The sequence below is a fragment of the Zosterops lateralis genome (assembly GCF_965231275.1).
Source record: "Zosterops lateralis genome assembly, chromosome: 3".
NCBI lineage: Eukaryota > Metazoa > Chordata > Aves > Passeriformes > Zosteropidae > Zosterops > Zosterops lateralis.
Window position 1 is genome coordinate 99,145,041 of NC_139764.1, and position 16,320 is coordinate 99,161,360.

Sequence of the window (16,320 nt, forward strand, 5' to 3'; positions counted from 1 at the left end):
AGCTTCTTCTGACTTCTGTTGATTTCCATGCTGTTTCCCTGAATCTGGCAGGGATCACTGCTTGCTATGATAACATCAGTCAGAGATAAGATTCTTGTACAGAAGGCTTCAGGCTGTCAGTGGTTTAACTACCTCTTTGCAGCTGCGTTCAATAAATAAACCTTTGGAAATTCTCAGAATGAGGTTTTTGGAGATGTGGAACAACAGTTAGTCACTGCAGACCTAAGCTACCAGTGCAGGTCCTACCTTTCCAGAGTCTGCTCCAAGTGTTTCTGCGCTATAAGGAAAGCTCCAGCACAGCAGATATGCAGTGAACATGTATAGGTCAGCATGGAGCATTTTCTAAAATCCCACAGGAAAAATCTAAGGCAATAAATGTGTTCATTTGATAGGATTTCTGTGGCTTCTGTGAGCTCTGATGTCTCACAGCTGAGGCGTGATGTTCCTGCTTGGGCAGGAGCATAAGTCACAGCCTTCCATACAAAGATGTTGGTCTCTTAGTCACTTGGAGAGTTTAATTTAAGCTCCCAGGTGAATATCTTGTTGTGCTCTCAAGGACTTGTTGACTTACCTGATAGACTGATTGCCAAGGGAAACTGAGAGAAAACAGGGCAGAGATTATACCGCCATCCCAGCAACACCCAGCAGACCCACTCTCCTTTGTTTTAAGCTGTTGATTTTTTTTTTTTTTGGGGGGGGTGGTTTGTTTGGTTGGTTTGGTTTTTTGTGTTGGTGAGGTTTTTTTTTGTTTGTTTGTTTTTTGTTGCTGTTGTTATTGTTTTTCAGGATTTAAATTTTTTTGTTGCTTGTTTGGTTTTTTAATGGTACAATATGGGGTAATGGTTTTAAACTTGAAGGAAGGTTGTTTTAGACTAGATGTAAGGAATAAGATTTTTACTATGGGAGTGATGAATTATAGACACAGGTTGCTCAGAGAGGTGATAGATGCCCCATCCCTAGCAACATTCAAGGTGAGTCTGGAAGGCATTCTGAGCAACCTGATCTAGTTGAAGATATCCCTGCTTGTTGCAGGGATACACTGGACTGTATCACCTTTAAAGGTGTCTTCCAACCCAAACTATTCTTTGATTTTACATCCACAATTCTTTGTTCTTTCTTCCCTGCTGATGGGTGGACCTGACTTTGCATTTCACTTCACTGTTACAGGTTAAATTCACCAAGCAGTGTCAGGGTGGCTTTGTGAACAGATGTTAAGTACCAGTGATGCAGCAACAGCCTTCAGGTTGCAAAAATTTATGTTGGAAGGTTGTCTAAGTAAACTGCAGAAGGGAAACCCTGGAGGCAGAGAGCTGGCAGGAGTTGGACACCTACTAAAAATGCAGGCTGCTTTACAGCATGTGAAATCAAAGCAGCCTGGGAGCCTGTTGAAGTTGTTCAGTCAATAGATGTAGAAGGTGTTCCAAATCAGCAATACATGGCCTCCGAGGAATGTTTTGAACTCCTCCCTGTTGCTGATACTGTCAGTGCTTGGTGTTTCCTCCATGCTCTGGCATTATTACTATTCTCATAGTTACTGGAGGTGTTGCAAGCACATTGCTTCGGTGAAATGGTAATGGGAAAGGTGCCACTAGAGGAATCTGAGGCAGAAAAAGGAGGGCAGCAGTTTATGCTGTGGACACAGCATCAGTCTCTCTCAGCAGTACCAGCCTCTCAGGTGATGCAGAGTCTGAGGTGTTTCTGCACTGCAGCTACAGCAGGGTATTGAGAAGAACACTTGAAATTAGCTTTTACATTAGCCAGTGTCAAATTTCCTAATTGTAGCACCCTGGAGGTCAGGAAGGGCTGGAAAACCTGCCCAGAAGCCTGCACTGGGCTGTGATGGTACCTGGGCTCTCCTCAGTCAGATTGGCAGTGCTCTTGGGTAGTGACTGTCCTTTGATGGCCACAGTGGACTGACCAACAATTCTGCTGGAATGTAGGGGCCTAGAAGCCTCTGTTTCTGCCAGGGAATTGGCTTCCTGGCATTGTGGGTTGAATCATATGTCGAGGTGCACTCCAGGCATGGTGGCATATGGGACTGGTGTGAAAGATGGAGAGGAGAAGGAGATGTGGGAAGAGGCTGTGCATTAGGGGAAGGGGTGAGTGGACACAGTCCAGAGCAGTTGGGCAGCCAGCACAAGTGCTGGCATGGCTGCATGTGCTGTCTAGATGCATCCACAAGCATGTGCAGAAGTGAACAGCCAAAGCTGAGATGCAGTGGTGGGTGATGAGTGAGCTGGCTGGGGGGGACTGGAGGAAAGTTAGAGTAGAATACAACAGTTCAGTTGTAAAGATCCTACAATGATCATTGAGCCCAACTGCAAAGAAGTGACAGGACAATTAGTTCTTGGCTGTCCATGGAGTATTGCTACCCACATGTGAAGGGAATGGCAAAGTTGTGTGTCCTACAAGCCTTCATCAGTTTGCATTTGCAAGAAAAAGATAAAAAACGTCCACACTATATTTATAAAATAGCAGAGTCTACTTGAAAAAGAAATTGGAAATAAGGGAGTGCAGAGACTTAATATGGTCCTGGGAATATCTCCACTGCTTCACACGGCATTTGCAGGCAGGTCACGCCATCCACAAACGTGGCAATGTTAATAACAGTATTGATTTGTTGTAATGCAGTTAGGAAAGCTGAACCTCGGAGGTGTGGGAGGGCCTTATTTGTAATTGGCATCAAGATTGATGAAGGGTAATATCAGCCAAAGGGGAGCAACTGGAAGCTAGAACAGAGCATGGTAAAATAGTGACCAATATAGGAAGAAAAGTGCCCCCAGCCCTCGAGGTTTCTCCACTGAGTAGGAAGAAATCTGCTTAAAATGTAATGCCTATGACTCAAAGTAAAGGAATGGGGTTAAAATCACTTTGAAAAACAAGACAAAAGCAAAGGTGTCTGCAGTGTCTTTGGTGCAAGCCAAGGCCTGTCTGAGGATTCTGCAGGAAGTGGCAGAGCTGCAGTGCCTGTGGGGCAGGCAGGAGTGGGTGACATCTGACCCCTCAAGAAGGAGTTTTACCCCTGTCAGATTAAAATGTGTTCTGAAAAAATAATTTGTCGCCTTGGTTTCACAGGTCTCCCAGTTAAGCTCTTTTTGTAAGGAGGATCTTTACACATGATTATTTGGAGCAGTCTTCTTAAGCTTTTTGCTAGCAGCTCTGAAAATAGTAGACTGATGCACTCATGTCTTCCTGCTCAGCCTCCAAAAGTTTCTGACATCTCTTCCTTTAATTCTGCTTTGTAATTGAATTTCTGCCATGAGTTTCTTCTGCTAATTAATTTATAGCATACTTTTAATTCTCAGTGAATTTGAATACTGCATGGGCTGTAAACAAAAAATTAATGTATGCTATCCAGTTACCCTGTACTCCTGCAGGTTGGAACAAACCTATATATGATTTTGGACATCCATCCCTGAAAGTCTTTTGGGATGCCAAAATCCAGTATCTGGACTGTGAAATTCCATTCACTTTGAGTATATACACATGGCCAAATAATATTGCACTATTTGGCTTGTTGAATGGGGAAAGTATAACAATTTTGTAGTAGCAACACAGAATAGAAATTAAAAGCGTTTGTGGGTTGTGTTTCTTATTTTGCCATTTTCCATGTTCAGTCCTTATCTTGTTTTTCCATTGGGATTCATTTGTTTTGCAGCTTGGAGAAATAACATCCATCACTCTGTAAGATAAGGATACTAAGTTTTTATCATAACAAGATGTTGAATCTAAAATGATTAGCTTAAATGTTTTTTGTTGCTGCGAGGTTGCAACTTTTATGAGTGCCCGCCCAGGGTTCTCAAGAGTAACAGAAAATTTATTGGAATTTACTTCCTGGGAGCAGAAGACTGGTGTAATTAAAACTTGCACTGATGAAGGAAGCTACCAGGATAAAATAAGAACACAGTAATTTAGGGGGCACACACTTAAGGAGTTTTCTCTTTATGTTTCCTTCCAGGCTCTTTGGGCTTTAGGGAAGTTTGTTTGAAACTGCTCCCCAGATAATGGGAAGATACATGTGGGAAGGTTGGTCTTCAGTACAAGCCATTCAACCAGCATCACTCTCCAGTAACTGGGGAGAGGTCACCTTCAGGGGTTGCCTGGTGACCCCATGTCAGGGCAGGATACCCTGACCCTCACTACTGCGACACTTGTGTTGTTCCTGTGATTTGTAGAAGGAGCTGCACTTGGCTGCTTGACTTCTTTTCAATTTCTTCTTGGTGTTTACTTCTGAAAACCTATGGAGAGTTTGTGAGGTTACCATAACAATCAAAAAGCAAAATATATACTGCTAAATTTTTTAAAAGGAGGAGATAGAATTGCAGTGCAGTCATTCTGACTTTTATTACAGTGTTTTTCTGGAAGTTGATAAATTATTTCCCACCTAGTCATCTTCTGGGTGCTTATGAGTAACAGTCAGCATGGGTTAGTTTGGAACAAATAATGTCAGACATCCTAATTACTCTCTGGAGCAGGCTAACAGGCACTGTAGATAGAAAAAGATCAGATGATATGGTTTACTCCAATGCTATTAAAATTTTTGGTAATGTTTTGATATTCATAGAAAAAAGCTAAGGAAAAGAAATTTTGTTGAAACTTTTGGATAGTGCAAAGTAGGTGTGCTGACCATGACCCATACTTAGCTCCTGTGTGTGATCAAACTTAGAAGTAGTGTTGGGTGAGAATTTCCAAAAGTGGACCTTGTGGCATGGGTTGTTGTTATTGATGCATTTGATAAAATGCTGGTTTAGACTCAACAAGAAGCACCAAACTAGGGGATGTTACAAGTACTTGAGGGGAGAAAGTTATTTGATTTTCAAGTAGCTTTAGACAGAAACAGAAGATGACCTTGGAGGGTCCATCATTCTCACCAAAAGGCTTTAGTGTGGGCTTGCATTTATCTCTGGTGAATGGCTTGGCTGTACAGAAACTCAGAGGTGGTTGGAGGGCCTGAAAACACTGAAAAGTGTTGTGGGGTCATGGTGGGTCATACATTGCTTTTCCAGTGTCATCCTGCCCCAAGAGCAGCAGACATGTGCTTCCTTATAAACAGGGAGATGGACTTCGTGTCCAGTGTTGAGATCTCCTGGTGCTTTGGCATTGCTGGAGTACTAAATCCTGCATGGGACACTGCACCTGATGGAGGATGTAAAAAAAAAAAAAAAAGAAAAAGTCTGGTGAGGATCTGAATAAGAGGACTCAAGAGGACAGATAGGAAGGAATAAGTGTGTTTGGTCTAGAGAGAAAGGTGTAGGATTGGCATGAGGAGTTTACAGTGTCAGCAAACAGCAGCAGCTTGCTGTAAGGGGAGAAATATGAAACCATGTCTGTAGGAGTTAGGGCCAGTGGAAATGAATGTGAGTGGTATCATGAAAAACAGGAACTCCTGCTTCTAGGGATAGTGAAGTATCGAAGGAGACTTGTTGGGAGGCGTTGTCTGGGATGTCTGTGGCTAGGGTTTGACATTGGGCAGACCACATGTGTGTGTTAGGTGTGGGCTGGAGGCACCTGGGAGCTAAACACAGTGGGATTTTATTTGCAGAAGTTATAGGGTCAGACAGGGATCTGGTAGAAAAGTTGGTGTATTGGGTTGAAGAAGATGAATTCTTCCCAGCTGAGCTTGGCTTTGGTGGTGAAGGAAAATCATGTTCAGCTCTGTGAGAGAGGGAATCAGAGCAAGTCACTTGCTTTCGATTTTCTAATCCACAGATTTTGAGAGATTAGGAATCACGGGAGAAGGTGAACCTTGCTCCTGGTGCTCTTATCTGTGACTCCTTAAAGGCTGATAAACCCTCAGCATTCACAGCTGACAGATGCTGATGGGATGCAAATTATTATATTCTTTTTCCTTGAGAAACATGCTCAGTGAAAGAAAAAATTATTTTTAACCTTTCAGAGCTTAACGGCTGCAGTAAACTTTGAACTGGCTCTCATATTTTTTGTTTATTTTGTTCCTGTTTTTACATTTTGGTGTAGTAATATTCTTTGGTTTGAGCCAAGCAAACCTTCTGAATCTGAACTTGATACATGCTTATTTTGAAAGATGACTTTTTACAAAAAAAAAATTAAAGTAAGAAGAGTGATTTCAACAGATTATTGAACATCAGAAGAATTTGCTATCTGAATTCAAGACAAATCTGTGCATTTTACAACATGGAATTGTTTCTTACTTCAGGACAAATAATAAAATGCAAACACACAACAAAGCTGTTTCCCACTGTAGGGTAAGAACTGGAGCAGGGTTTTTGCATGTTTAGACTATTTCTGGTTGGTGGTGTTTTTTTTTTTTTTTTTTTTTTTTTTTTTTAAACTAGGAATGGTAGCTTTTACTGGAGAGGCCAAGAGTCTGAAGATTGACACTTAGAGAAAAGCTGTAATGTAAAGCATATTTGGTTTGTGTCTTTTCTTCCAGGTAATCGAGCCCTGTGGACTTTCTCTGAAGAGATTCCAAAATAGGTGGTGAGTACTTTGCAGAGCCTGCTCCTTTCAAGGCACTCTTTAATTTAGTAATTGTAAAACTAAATGAGAAATAGAAAATACCAGCTTTGTTTTTTGTTCTGCATTGAGTGCAGAAGTTTGCACTTGCTGAATTAATGGTATGCTTTAATTTTAAAGCAGACAGGGCTAATCTTTGAGCAGGAGTTTGTTGTCAAAATGTTAAGCTTTGCACTTAATAATAACCTTTGCACTAAAAATAATTTCCTGAGAAAGGAGAAGTGAATTGTTACATTAAAAAATACTTGACTTTAGGGAAAATCTGCACAAATTATGCATTTTTTGCTAAAAGCCTACACATCCCACTGGGGCAGTGTTTTCTGTGTCAGAAAGCAACCTTAGAATTTTTTTCCCCTTCTGTTCTGTCCAAGGTGTTAATCTAAAGGAATGCAACTTCCAGAGAGTTAAATGAGCTGCATAACCCATGCTAATCTCTGCCACATGTGACTGATTTTGTTCTGCCTGCACCCAAGTCTTCCATGTATTTAATTCGTATGCACTTCATTAGGTTCTTATTTGTGAGTAAGTGAAACATTAAATCAGTCAAGAGCTGCAAGAGGATGAGATCGCTAAGAGCTGCCAATGTGGTGCCATTGCAGGTGCAAAGCCACCTCCTCTGCTGATGTCAATCAGTGAAATTTCTTTTCCTCTGCTAGAGCTGGTCTCTCCAATGGTGCCAGCTGAGAGTCTGCTCTGTAACACCCTTTGCTGTTTGTTTTTGTTGTTTCTAGAGAAATACATACTCTGTTTCCTTTTTCAATTCTAGATTTCTTTCCCATGAGATTTACCAAATTATATAATTACCCATTAATTCCTCAGGAAGTTCATTCTTTCGTTGCATTTCCCTAGTGCACAGGATACAAGCTATTAGAGCTCTTGTGTGTTCAGACTGACTAATGAACTATGGCAGAATGCCCCAAATGTCTAATGGACTTTTCTGTCTTCCAAACCTGTGTATTTCCCATAGATCAGATGCATTTGATACATATGGTCCCAGGTTGAAGTGTCCATACAGGTGAAATGTTGCCATCTGCACTGGCAATTTCTCAGGGCAGGAGAGGATGATGGAGTTTGATGTGTCTGTGAACCTAAATATGTGTCCATTGTGATAGAAAATGGTTACCTTGTATTTATAAGGGGCTTACTTAACACCCCTTAAATGTATATGTTATCAACTACATCTTTCATCAATGAAAACATCCCTTACTTAGTAAGCTGTCTTATCATTATTTTCTGTATTGAGGCATATGTTCCTAAGTATTCAGTGGTGATATTCAGTGGATCTTTTTTGAGAGACTGGAAAATGAAACAAAACTCTCCTTCTGAGGACAGAAGAGTATGAGATGGATGACAATAGTACCATGTGTGTGAAATCCCTATAATTTTAAACTGTCTCTTTAAATTGTACTTAAAATTGGATTTTCTTGTTTTCTTGTTTCAGGTAACACTGAACAGGGTATGAGTAAAAAGCCACTTGTTGATACTTTAGACTGTTAGTATGTCTATCTCCTGGGTAGTCTTTTTGGGTAGTGCTTTGAAAAGCTCCCGTGGTCTTTCAGTGGAGTTTGGGCTCCTGATGCACTTTTGCTAACAGAGATTAGAGTTCTTGGGGGTTTGTCCATCACATTTTTTGATGTTTTAGTGGTCTATATTCCTCACCTTTTCAAGTTCAGGTGCATCCGTGATTTCAGTTTGGGAATTTATATGATCCATACTAGAAGAAGGTACATCTCCATAGGTAACAGCTCCTCTATGAAGCCTTACAGTGGTCTGGCTGCATCAGTTCATGTTTAACATGTAGTAAGAGACAGACTTGAAGGCAGACCAGTGCTGAGCCTGATGGGCGTTTTTCCAAATGTAATGTGCGGTGAGTGGCACATGGATGGCTTTAGAACAAAGTATGAAACTAAGATGTGTATGAACGCACCTGAATGTAGCTTGAATTTTACCCCAGCTAAGCACATCTGGAAGTGAGGGTGCTTGCCATGGAAGGGGGGAATTGGCATTTGGATGCTCTCCTGCTGGGATACCACAGGGTCTGATGAAGCAAGCTGCTTACCTGTGTTTCTGCCTGTAAGCACATAAGCAGCTCTGGGCAGGGAAGACCAGGGAGCCAGACACATGATGGGAGAAGCACCCACCCTGTGCAGGACACCTGAATGGACAGCTGGGTCAGGGCCCCATGCCTTGACATGTTCAGGATGCTGCTGGGAGGTTGGAGTTGAGATGTGGTCAGGAGGGCTGTCTCTGTCTTGGGGGCAATGCAGGGGGGCTGTGGTGGTGGCATTGTTGTAACTTCCTTGCTGTTCTGGAGAAGCACATAAGTGGCTGTGACCCAAGGCCAGGGAAGGCGGAGGATGGGACACAAGATGGTGTGAATATCATTTCAGAAACTGCCTGTTGCTTGCATGGACATGGGGCTCTGAGTCTGGAACAGAGCTCCTCACTTTCCTGGTCCAGAGCTGGTGTGTTTGATGCAACATGAAACTTTTTGCAGCCAGACTGACAGGTCTGTCCTACCAAACTGGCTTTGGGAAACATTCTATTTTTAAACTGAAAGCTGAGTTGAAACCTCCGCAGCCTTTGTGTTGGGGGGGGTGGGCCTTGAATGGGAGGTTGCACGAAGTACTGGAGGGCTGAGCTTCTGAACATATCTCAGGATCACCTGTGGCAAGACATGGAAATCAGGGAATGTTCTTGCCATTGGTGCTGGGAAATTTGTTGGAAATATGCTGTATGTTCTGTGCACAGAGCAAGGCCATGGGCATCTCCCCATGACCTGGCTCTGTCCATCAATAGAACATGCCCCTCACCAGGATTTCCTCATTCTTGAGTCCTGGTGCCTTTCAGTTTGGCTCTGCCTCTACTGCTCTTGTTAGCATTTCCCTGCCTTCTCTATAACCCACCTGTGTCCCCATATCCAGGGTCCCCTGGGATCACCCTTCCTCTGAACATTCAGGCTCTGCAGAAAGAAAAAACCCAACAGCAGTGCCAGCCTGAGCACCAGGGCAGAGGAGAAGGGAGCAGGCAAGATAAGTGGGAATTTGAGGCTGTTTTCTCCTTCCCCAGGGCATCATCTGCTCTACAGTCTTGAAAATCTTCTTTGTTTCAGAACTAAATCTCAAGTCCTCTTGGGGAAAGGGAGACCTTTCTGTTAACTTTTCATGTTACCGTCCCCTGTTGTCTGGAGGGAGCTCTGAGAGCCACATATCTGCCATACATAAAATTATACTGTGGGTACAGGGAGGGGAGATGGAAGTGCAATTAACTGGAAAATGTGTCTTAAAAAAGAACAAATGGGGAGCACAATAGCAAATGAAGTACCTTTTGTGGGTAGCTTATGTAACAAAGTAATTGAAAATAATACATTATGGTTTAACTTGTCTTTAATCAAAGCTTCCAATTTTTTCCTTAACCACCCTTAAAAATTGCTATTTGAATATTTAGCTTTTACATTCTTATTATAAATAGGTTTTATTGATATCTCCTCTGTTGAGACTTTTCTATGTTTTACTGCACATTTGCTTTCCATGTACACTGTTTGCTCATTCAAGGATGTTAAGAAAAAAACCCAGAATGACTGTGCAGCACTGCTGTTTGGCTGTGTTTGTTTTCATGAATGAATCTTCCGCTTGAGTGCTCACAGGCTTTGGGATTGCTCACTTTTCAAAGATTCGAATTTCTAAAATTCAGACTTTTCCTTAATTCTTTACTGTGATGGGGAAAAACTAAAACAGGCTTTCCTTTTAAAAAGTAAACTCTTAGCCAAGATTTAAAGGCTGGAAGATAGTGGGGCTCTAAAATTGCCCTGTTTTCCCCACTGTGCACTGTGCTCCCCCAAACAGCACCTGCCTTCTCCATTTTGTAGAGATGTTGCTATATAGCATGAAAAAGGAATGGCTCCTAAGGCAAGTATCTCGTGTTGATTCACTGCTATACAACTGTTCATCCCCTAAGAGTGTGGGATTACAAAGCATTATCATGCTCAGATTGACTCAGGTAGTACTATTTTTATTTAAGCTGTATTAAGGTATCGTTGTGAATCTTTGGTCTTGAAGCATGGGTGTAATACGATTTACTATTTTTATAAAAAATCAACATGTCTGTACAAATCCTGTCCATGGCAAGAGCTGCAAAGATTAGTCATGAACTCAACACTTTTTTTTCCCTCTCTCCTCTACAGTGAGTTGTTACATTTTTAATTTTCCTCTGACCTCCATCATGTTGGCCAGGCTGAGAAATAAAATAACACAATGCCTTGGCTTATGGTGTCAGGGACTTGGTACTTGCTGGGAGAAGCTTTAGTGTAAGTTGGAGGACTTTGGTATAAGAGGGAGCAAGGTTTGGGGATGCTCAGGGGAGTTACTTGGGCAGTCACCAAAGAAGTACAAGTGGGTTTACCTACCTGAAGCCTTGAGGACCCTTCTAATTCAAGCAAATGAGACCTGTCATGAGCAGCAGTCCTGTCCATCCACCTTGCTGGCTTTTATATCAGGCCCCACCAGTCTTAATTTTAAAAAATGGTAATTTGGAGTGAATCCTCACCTTGATCAGCTCCTTCTCATTATGCTGCAGCCACTTGGTACCCTCATAATGCAAAGATAAACATGTGTCCCAGGGTTGAGGCTGGCTAAGGGATGCAGTCAGAAATATCTACAGACAGCACATCTGTCCAGTTGCATGTCTGCAGGCTGGATAGACTGCCAAACACTGTGTTTCCAGAGGGGAAGGGAAAAAATCATGGCCTTTCTTGAAAACGGAATGCAATGAGATTAGGTGTCATTTTCCTCAACTGGAACAAATATGAAGGTGATCAAAATAAGTTCTTTTGCAATGGGTCTGAGTGGAGTTGCCATTTAAAAGTCAGCATGGTTTGCAAAGATTATGGGTGCAAAAACTGCTTCTCCACATTGCTTTGGTGATCTAGGAATTGCATAGCAGAATTACAGTAGCCCAGGGAATATTTCCTGTAAGATGCTTGGATGCAGCTCCCTTTCTGGGGAACTCAGTAGAATGAACATTGCCACTCCTAGACTTCCCACCTCCAGGATTCACTGGGATGGAGGGCTGCTCCAGGGCAGGGAATGCAGCCCTGTTTCCTGAATAGGAATTTCTAGGAGTCTTTCTGGTCTTCATCAGTATTTGGGAGGAGAGGTGATGGAGAGAGAGGCTGAATGTGGGCATCCTCCTGGGCTCTGTATCCTGAGACAGCCTGGCTGATGAGCAGCTTAATTGCTGTAACTGGCTCATGGCACCCAAAAGCAGCAGGAAGCAGCCATGGTTGTCTGGAGGGTGGTCTGCAGTTGTGTGAGTATGAACATAAAGAGAGATGGAAGGAACATTTCCATCCCCATCAACCCTTCATTTGAAATGAAGGAGACATTTAATATGGGTTTTTTTACAGCCTTCTCCTTAATTACCAGGAATGTAGAATAAGATTCAATAACTGTTGACTGCTATCTTAAATAGCAAAAACCCCTGTGGTAGTGGCTGGATGCTCCACGGTTCAGTGTGGGCAGCACAGCATGTCCAGTGAATGGGGGAGAAGGTGCTGTGGGTTTGCCAGAGCAGGTTCACAGCCAGGTTCTTGCGCAGTCCTGTTCCCTGCTGACCAGGAGCTGTTGCAGTAAGTTATGGAAATCAGCAGTAAAGTCTGGTCTCTGTTACATCGTTTAGGGTAGAGGAACATAGAGTACCAATTTTGCCGTAACAAAATATATGGATAATTTGGACATAGGATGCACATTGCTGTTGTTAATGGTTTTGTTTGGCAGTCTTTGTTTGAGACTTTTTTGGGAGGAGGGTGTTCCCCCAACACCACCAAGTGTTGCATGTATCTCTGCTGTCATGTCCAGACATTCCCCTCCTCCTGCATGGTGTTCTTGTGAAGTTCCAGCAGAACATCACTGGGGTTGGTGGGGTGCAAACTTTTTTGTGTGAACAAAGAGAGTCTCAGGCAGTTTTGTTTCCTTCTCCCTATGCATTTGGTATTTATAAATATCTCCCTTGGGCTACCATAAAATCTGGTCTCTTAGCAGTCATAATCTCAGTTGTTCCTTTCCAGAGCTGACAGGAACTCCCAGGAAAAGCAGACATGGCTATTGGTCCCTTGTTTAGATTTTGTTGTTTGGAAAGAAGCATTGGGATCTGCAGCTGAACTAGATCACTCTGGTTCTTTTTCCAATTAAACTACTTTGTTCTATTCAAGTGCAGACAGAACTGGAGAGCTGAAAGAAGACTGGGCTGTAGATCCCAGCTCTAGGTGTGTTCCTGCTTTCATGCAGGAGTGGCGGTGCTTGTAGGTGCTTGCTGGCTGGCTATCTTACACCCTAAAGCCTGAGAATTCATTATCTCAATATTGAATTCATCAGTCAATTGAGTATAGTAAATCTGTTACAGTAAAAATGAAGTGGATTAAACAAAAAATTTTTTCATTCCATCAAAAAAAAAAAAAAAAAGTATTTCACCTTAATTGAATTTCCAAAGAAATATAATTTGCCATTTTATTCAATTAAATGCCAGGGGAAAAATAATTAAAGAAAAATGTAACTTTTTGTAATTTGGGGAGGAAACCTCATTTTAGATATTTACCAGCAAGAAATTATTTTGTGGCACATCAGTATTAAGACATATGTCCTTATGAGTGTATATCATGTCTCATTGCTTGTTATTTGCCATTACTGCATATTTGTCAGAATAGTTAATTATCTAGTTCAGATAATTTATATTGGAATCACTAAGGCAGGTTGTTTCTAGGTAAAAATACCTTCTTTATGAATGATAATTAAGTATTTTAACACTGCAACAAGGAGCACAATAGAGAGGTATATTAATACAAGTGCCTGAATAATTTCAGTTAAATGTATGTTAATACATACATTTGTATGTTAATACAAGTGCCTGAATTCTCCAAACTTGAGAATGTAAAATCTGTGCTCACTGGTTTCAAAATATGCCAGGAATACCTTCCCTGAGTTTTCATGTGCTTTCTAACTGTTTTGAATCTGAAGAAAACAGCTTTTTTCTTTTGTTTTGATTGGTAATTTGTTTTAAGTTTGACCAATTAAAGTTCATAGACTCAACTCCTCAGTCACAGAGTGAGGTAAGAGGATTGAATGGTCTCTGTTCTCCACTATAAAAATGGTGGGAGGTGAATGTACCTGCAAAGTGGCAGCTGAGTGGAAGACTGATAAAAGATAGCAGGTGCAAAAGGAATTTCACAGTAGGCAGCTACTAAATAATGTATTTTGTGTGGTACGTGGGAAATGACTTCCGAGTGTCCTCCTGAATCATTGTGTTTTAAAGATCATAGCCTGGGACTCTAGGAAAAAGGGTTTGGTCTTGCCAGTTATCTGATTCTTCAATTGTTTCCAGATGTTTAACAACTTTGTGGTAGTGTTCCACTCCAGCCACGTTTTCTCTGCACCCTGGATAAAGTGTGACTTAGTAGGAGAGTGGGCCTTGTGCTTTCCACCCCCTCTGAATCCTTCCCATGTTGATAAAGAATATCTAAACAAATGAAAAAGTTTTATTTTATTTCTCATTTCATCTCAAGCATCCTTCTCCCAAGCTCTGCAAGATGCCCCAGCTGGGGATGCTGATGTCTGTGCCTGGGCAGCCAGGCATCCCGGGGGGATTGAGCAGCCTCCACCTCCATGGCAGCACCGACGCAGAACACAGGATTTGTTACGCCTAAACACAAGTCAAAACTTGTAAGAAGTGGTTTAATAATGGGAATATCAGCAGACCCCTGAGTATAATGCTGCTGCTGTGTGCTTTCATAAATCTAAGGTTTAGGGATGACAGTTATGATGCATGGCATTGGGAGTATGTGGAACAGCAGTCATTAAACAAAAATGGGCTTTTAAACTAATGACAGCTGCCTAAATGGCTTTGCAGTGAAACAGATTCCCTGAGGCTACCATTCTTCAAATAATACAGGTTCTATTGACTTTAAAAAAAGCAGGAAAATATTTTGTTTTGGTTCTGTAGTACTGCTTTTACATCCATCCCAAAGGTCAAGCTGTGAATCATTCAAAGCTAGGCTTTAAACTGGAGGTGCTAGAAAACAATGAATGGCAATATTTCCAGTAATTCATTCACTCTTATTCTCCTGAATTAAGCCACGTGCAATACCAGGGATTCACACCTGTTCCAAGATGGGTTTAGAAGTGAGTATGGGGACACTTTTCTCCATCTAAATTCAGCTTAGTGTTTAAGCCAGTAGGTAGTTCTATACAATATCTCTGTTATACAGAATTTTATCCAAATGTCTTTATCAAAACCTCTTCCAACTCCTGCTGGTTTAAAATTACACACAATAAAGCAATATGTTGCTTTGTCTCCTTTGAGGACATCATTCCCAGCCTAAAGCCAAAGGTTTAAAGATGCATGTTTTGCCTTTTCCTTTATGCCAGATGTCCTGATGGACAATGGCTACCCGTATCTAAAATGCATTGGCCAGTTTCCTTGCAGACAGATTTTAAGCAGATTGATGGTTGCAGAAGACCAGCCTGTTCTCAGTCAATCACTTGTACATCTTTTTACCTTTTACTTTTCCCCTGCCCAAGTTTGGTTTCTTCCTGAAAGTGCTTGTTTGGCTTCTGTCTTCCTGTCCTCCTCATTCTTCACCTTTCTCAGAGCTCATTTTTGTTCCTCCTTGTATTATCAGGAACAGAGGAGAAGACAGAATAACCCAGACTGTGAATGGATGTAAAAAGGCAGAATTTGTTTGTTTTTCATCATATCTCTTCATACCATACATAACTTGGAGCCCACTTCTTGCTCTATGAACCCAGCTTCAGCCTGGGGCTGGCTGTGCTTGCTGAATAACTCCAGATAATTCCAATTTTTTATAAAGTAAGCAGTTTCACTACAAATGTATGTGAAATTTGTTGAGAGCAGTCATATTTAACTTTCTCTCTGTCATGAGATGGCAGTTTAAAGCTGAATGCTGAAGTGCTCTCTGATGTTTCTTGGAGCCTTGCAAGACTGAGCAGAAGTTGGAAATGATGGGATGGAGGGTGGGCCAGAGGTCCAGAGGTCTCCTGACAAGCCAGGGATGTTGAGTGCAGCTTTCAGAACCTGACAAATTCTCTTGCAGACATCACCAGAAATCTTGGCTCTCTGCAGGCTTTGGTGCTCCTGGGAGACATGGATAATACACTATTCTTTGCACCACTTGTTTGCCTTCACAGCCTGTCCTAACCACAAACGTGCTTTCTGTGGGCAGTTCCTTGTGGAAGAGGTTGGCTGTCTTGCTGTGGTGACTTCAGTGATATTCTCCTCTTCCTAGGGAGTCATACTCTCCTCTTCCTAGGGAGTATGCTTGAGTCAGGAGAGAAGAGTGGAAGAAGAATATTAACTAAAACATGAACATTTGAACAGATGGCTGACCTCTGTAACACCAAGAGCTGTTTAATTTTAGAAATTTGCAGGCTGTTTCAAATTTGTCATGCTCCTTACAATCATCTGACACACAATGATTTATCAGCTTACTGCAAAGCTTTGTTGTTTAATTTTCCTGCTGTTTGAAACACTGAGCTTTAGGTTGAATACTCAAGATCCTGGATCATCAGTGGGATTGGTTCCCTTTATGCCAACTTCCTTTAAACCACTGAAGGCTGAGAGAGAAGAGATGCTCCTGGTCATGGTGGAAGGAGTTCAGCTCCTCTGTTTTTCTCACTTCCCCAGCATGCTTAGGCCTAGCGCAAGACAGGGGCCATGGAACAGTTAATTGTGGGCAGGGAGGAGACAGATGATCATCCTGCCCCAAATCACTTAAACGCCTTAGGAGTCTACCCTTGCCTGTCTGAACGAGCCAAC

General features: G+C 41.9%; 1 protein-coding gene across 2 annotated transcripts in view; it reads left to right on the forward strand.

The window, feature by feature from the left end:
- The window catches only part of HPCAL1 (hippocalcin like 1), a 64,236-nt gene that overhangs the window by 9,477 nt on the left and 38,439 nt on the right, over positions 1-16,320 (forward strand). For both annotated transcript variants that reach the window (XM_083858233.1, XM_083858234.1), the window contains exon 2: positions 6,413-6,459. The gene's annotated coding sequence lies outside the window, so the exon portion shown is untranslated. The remainder of the gene's footprint in view (positions 1-6,412; positions 6,460-16,320) is intronic.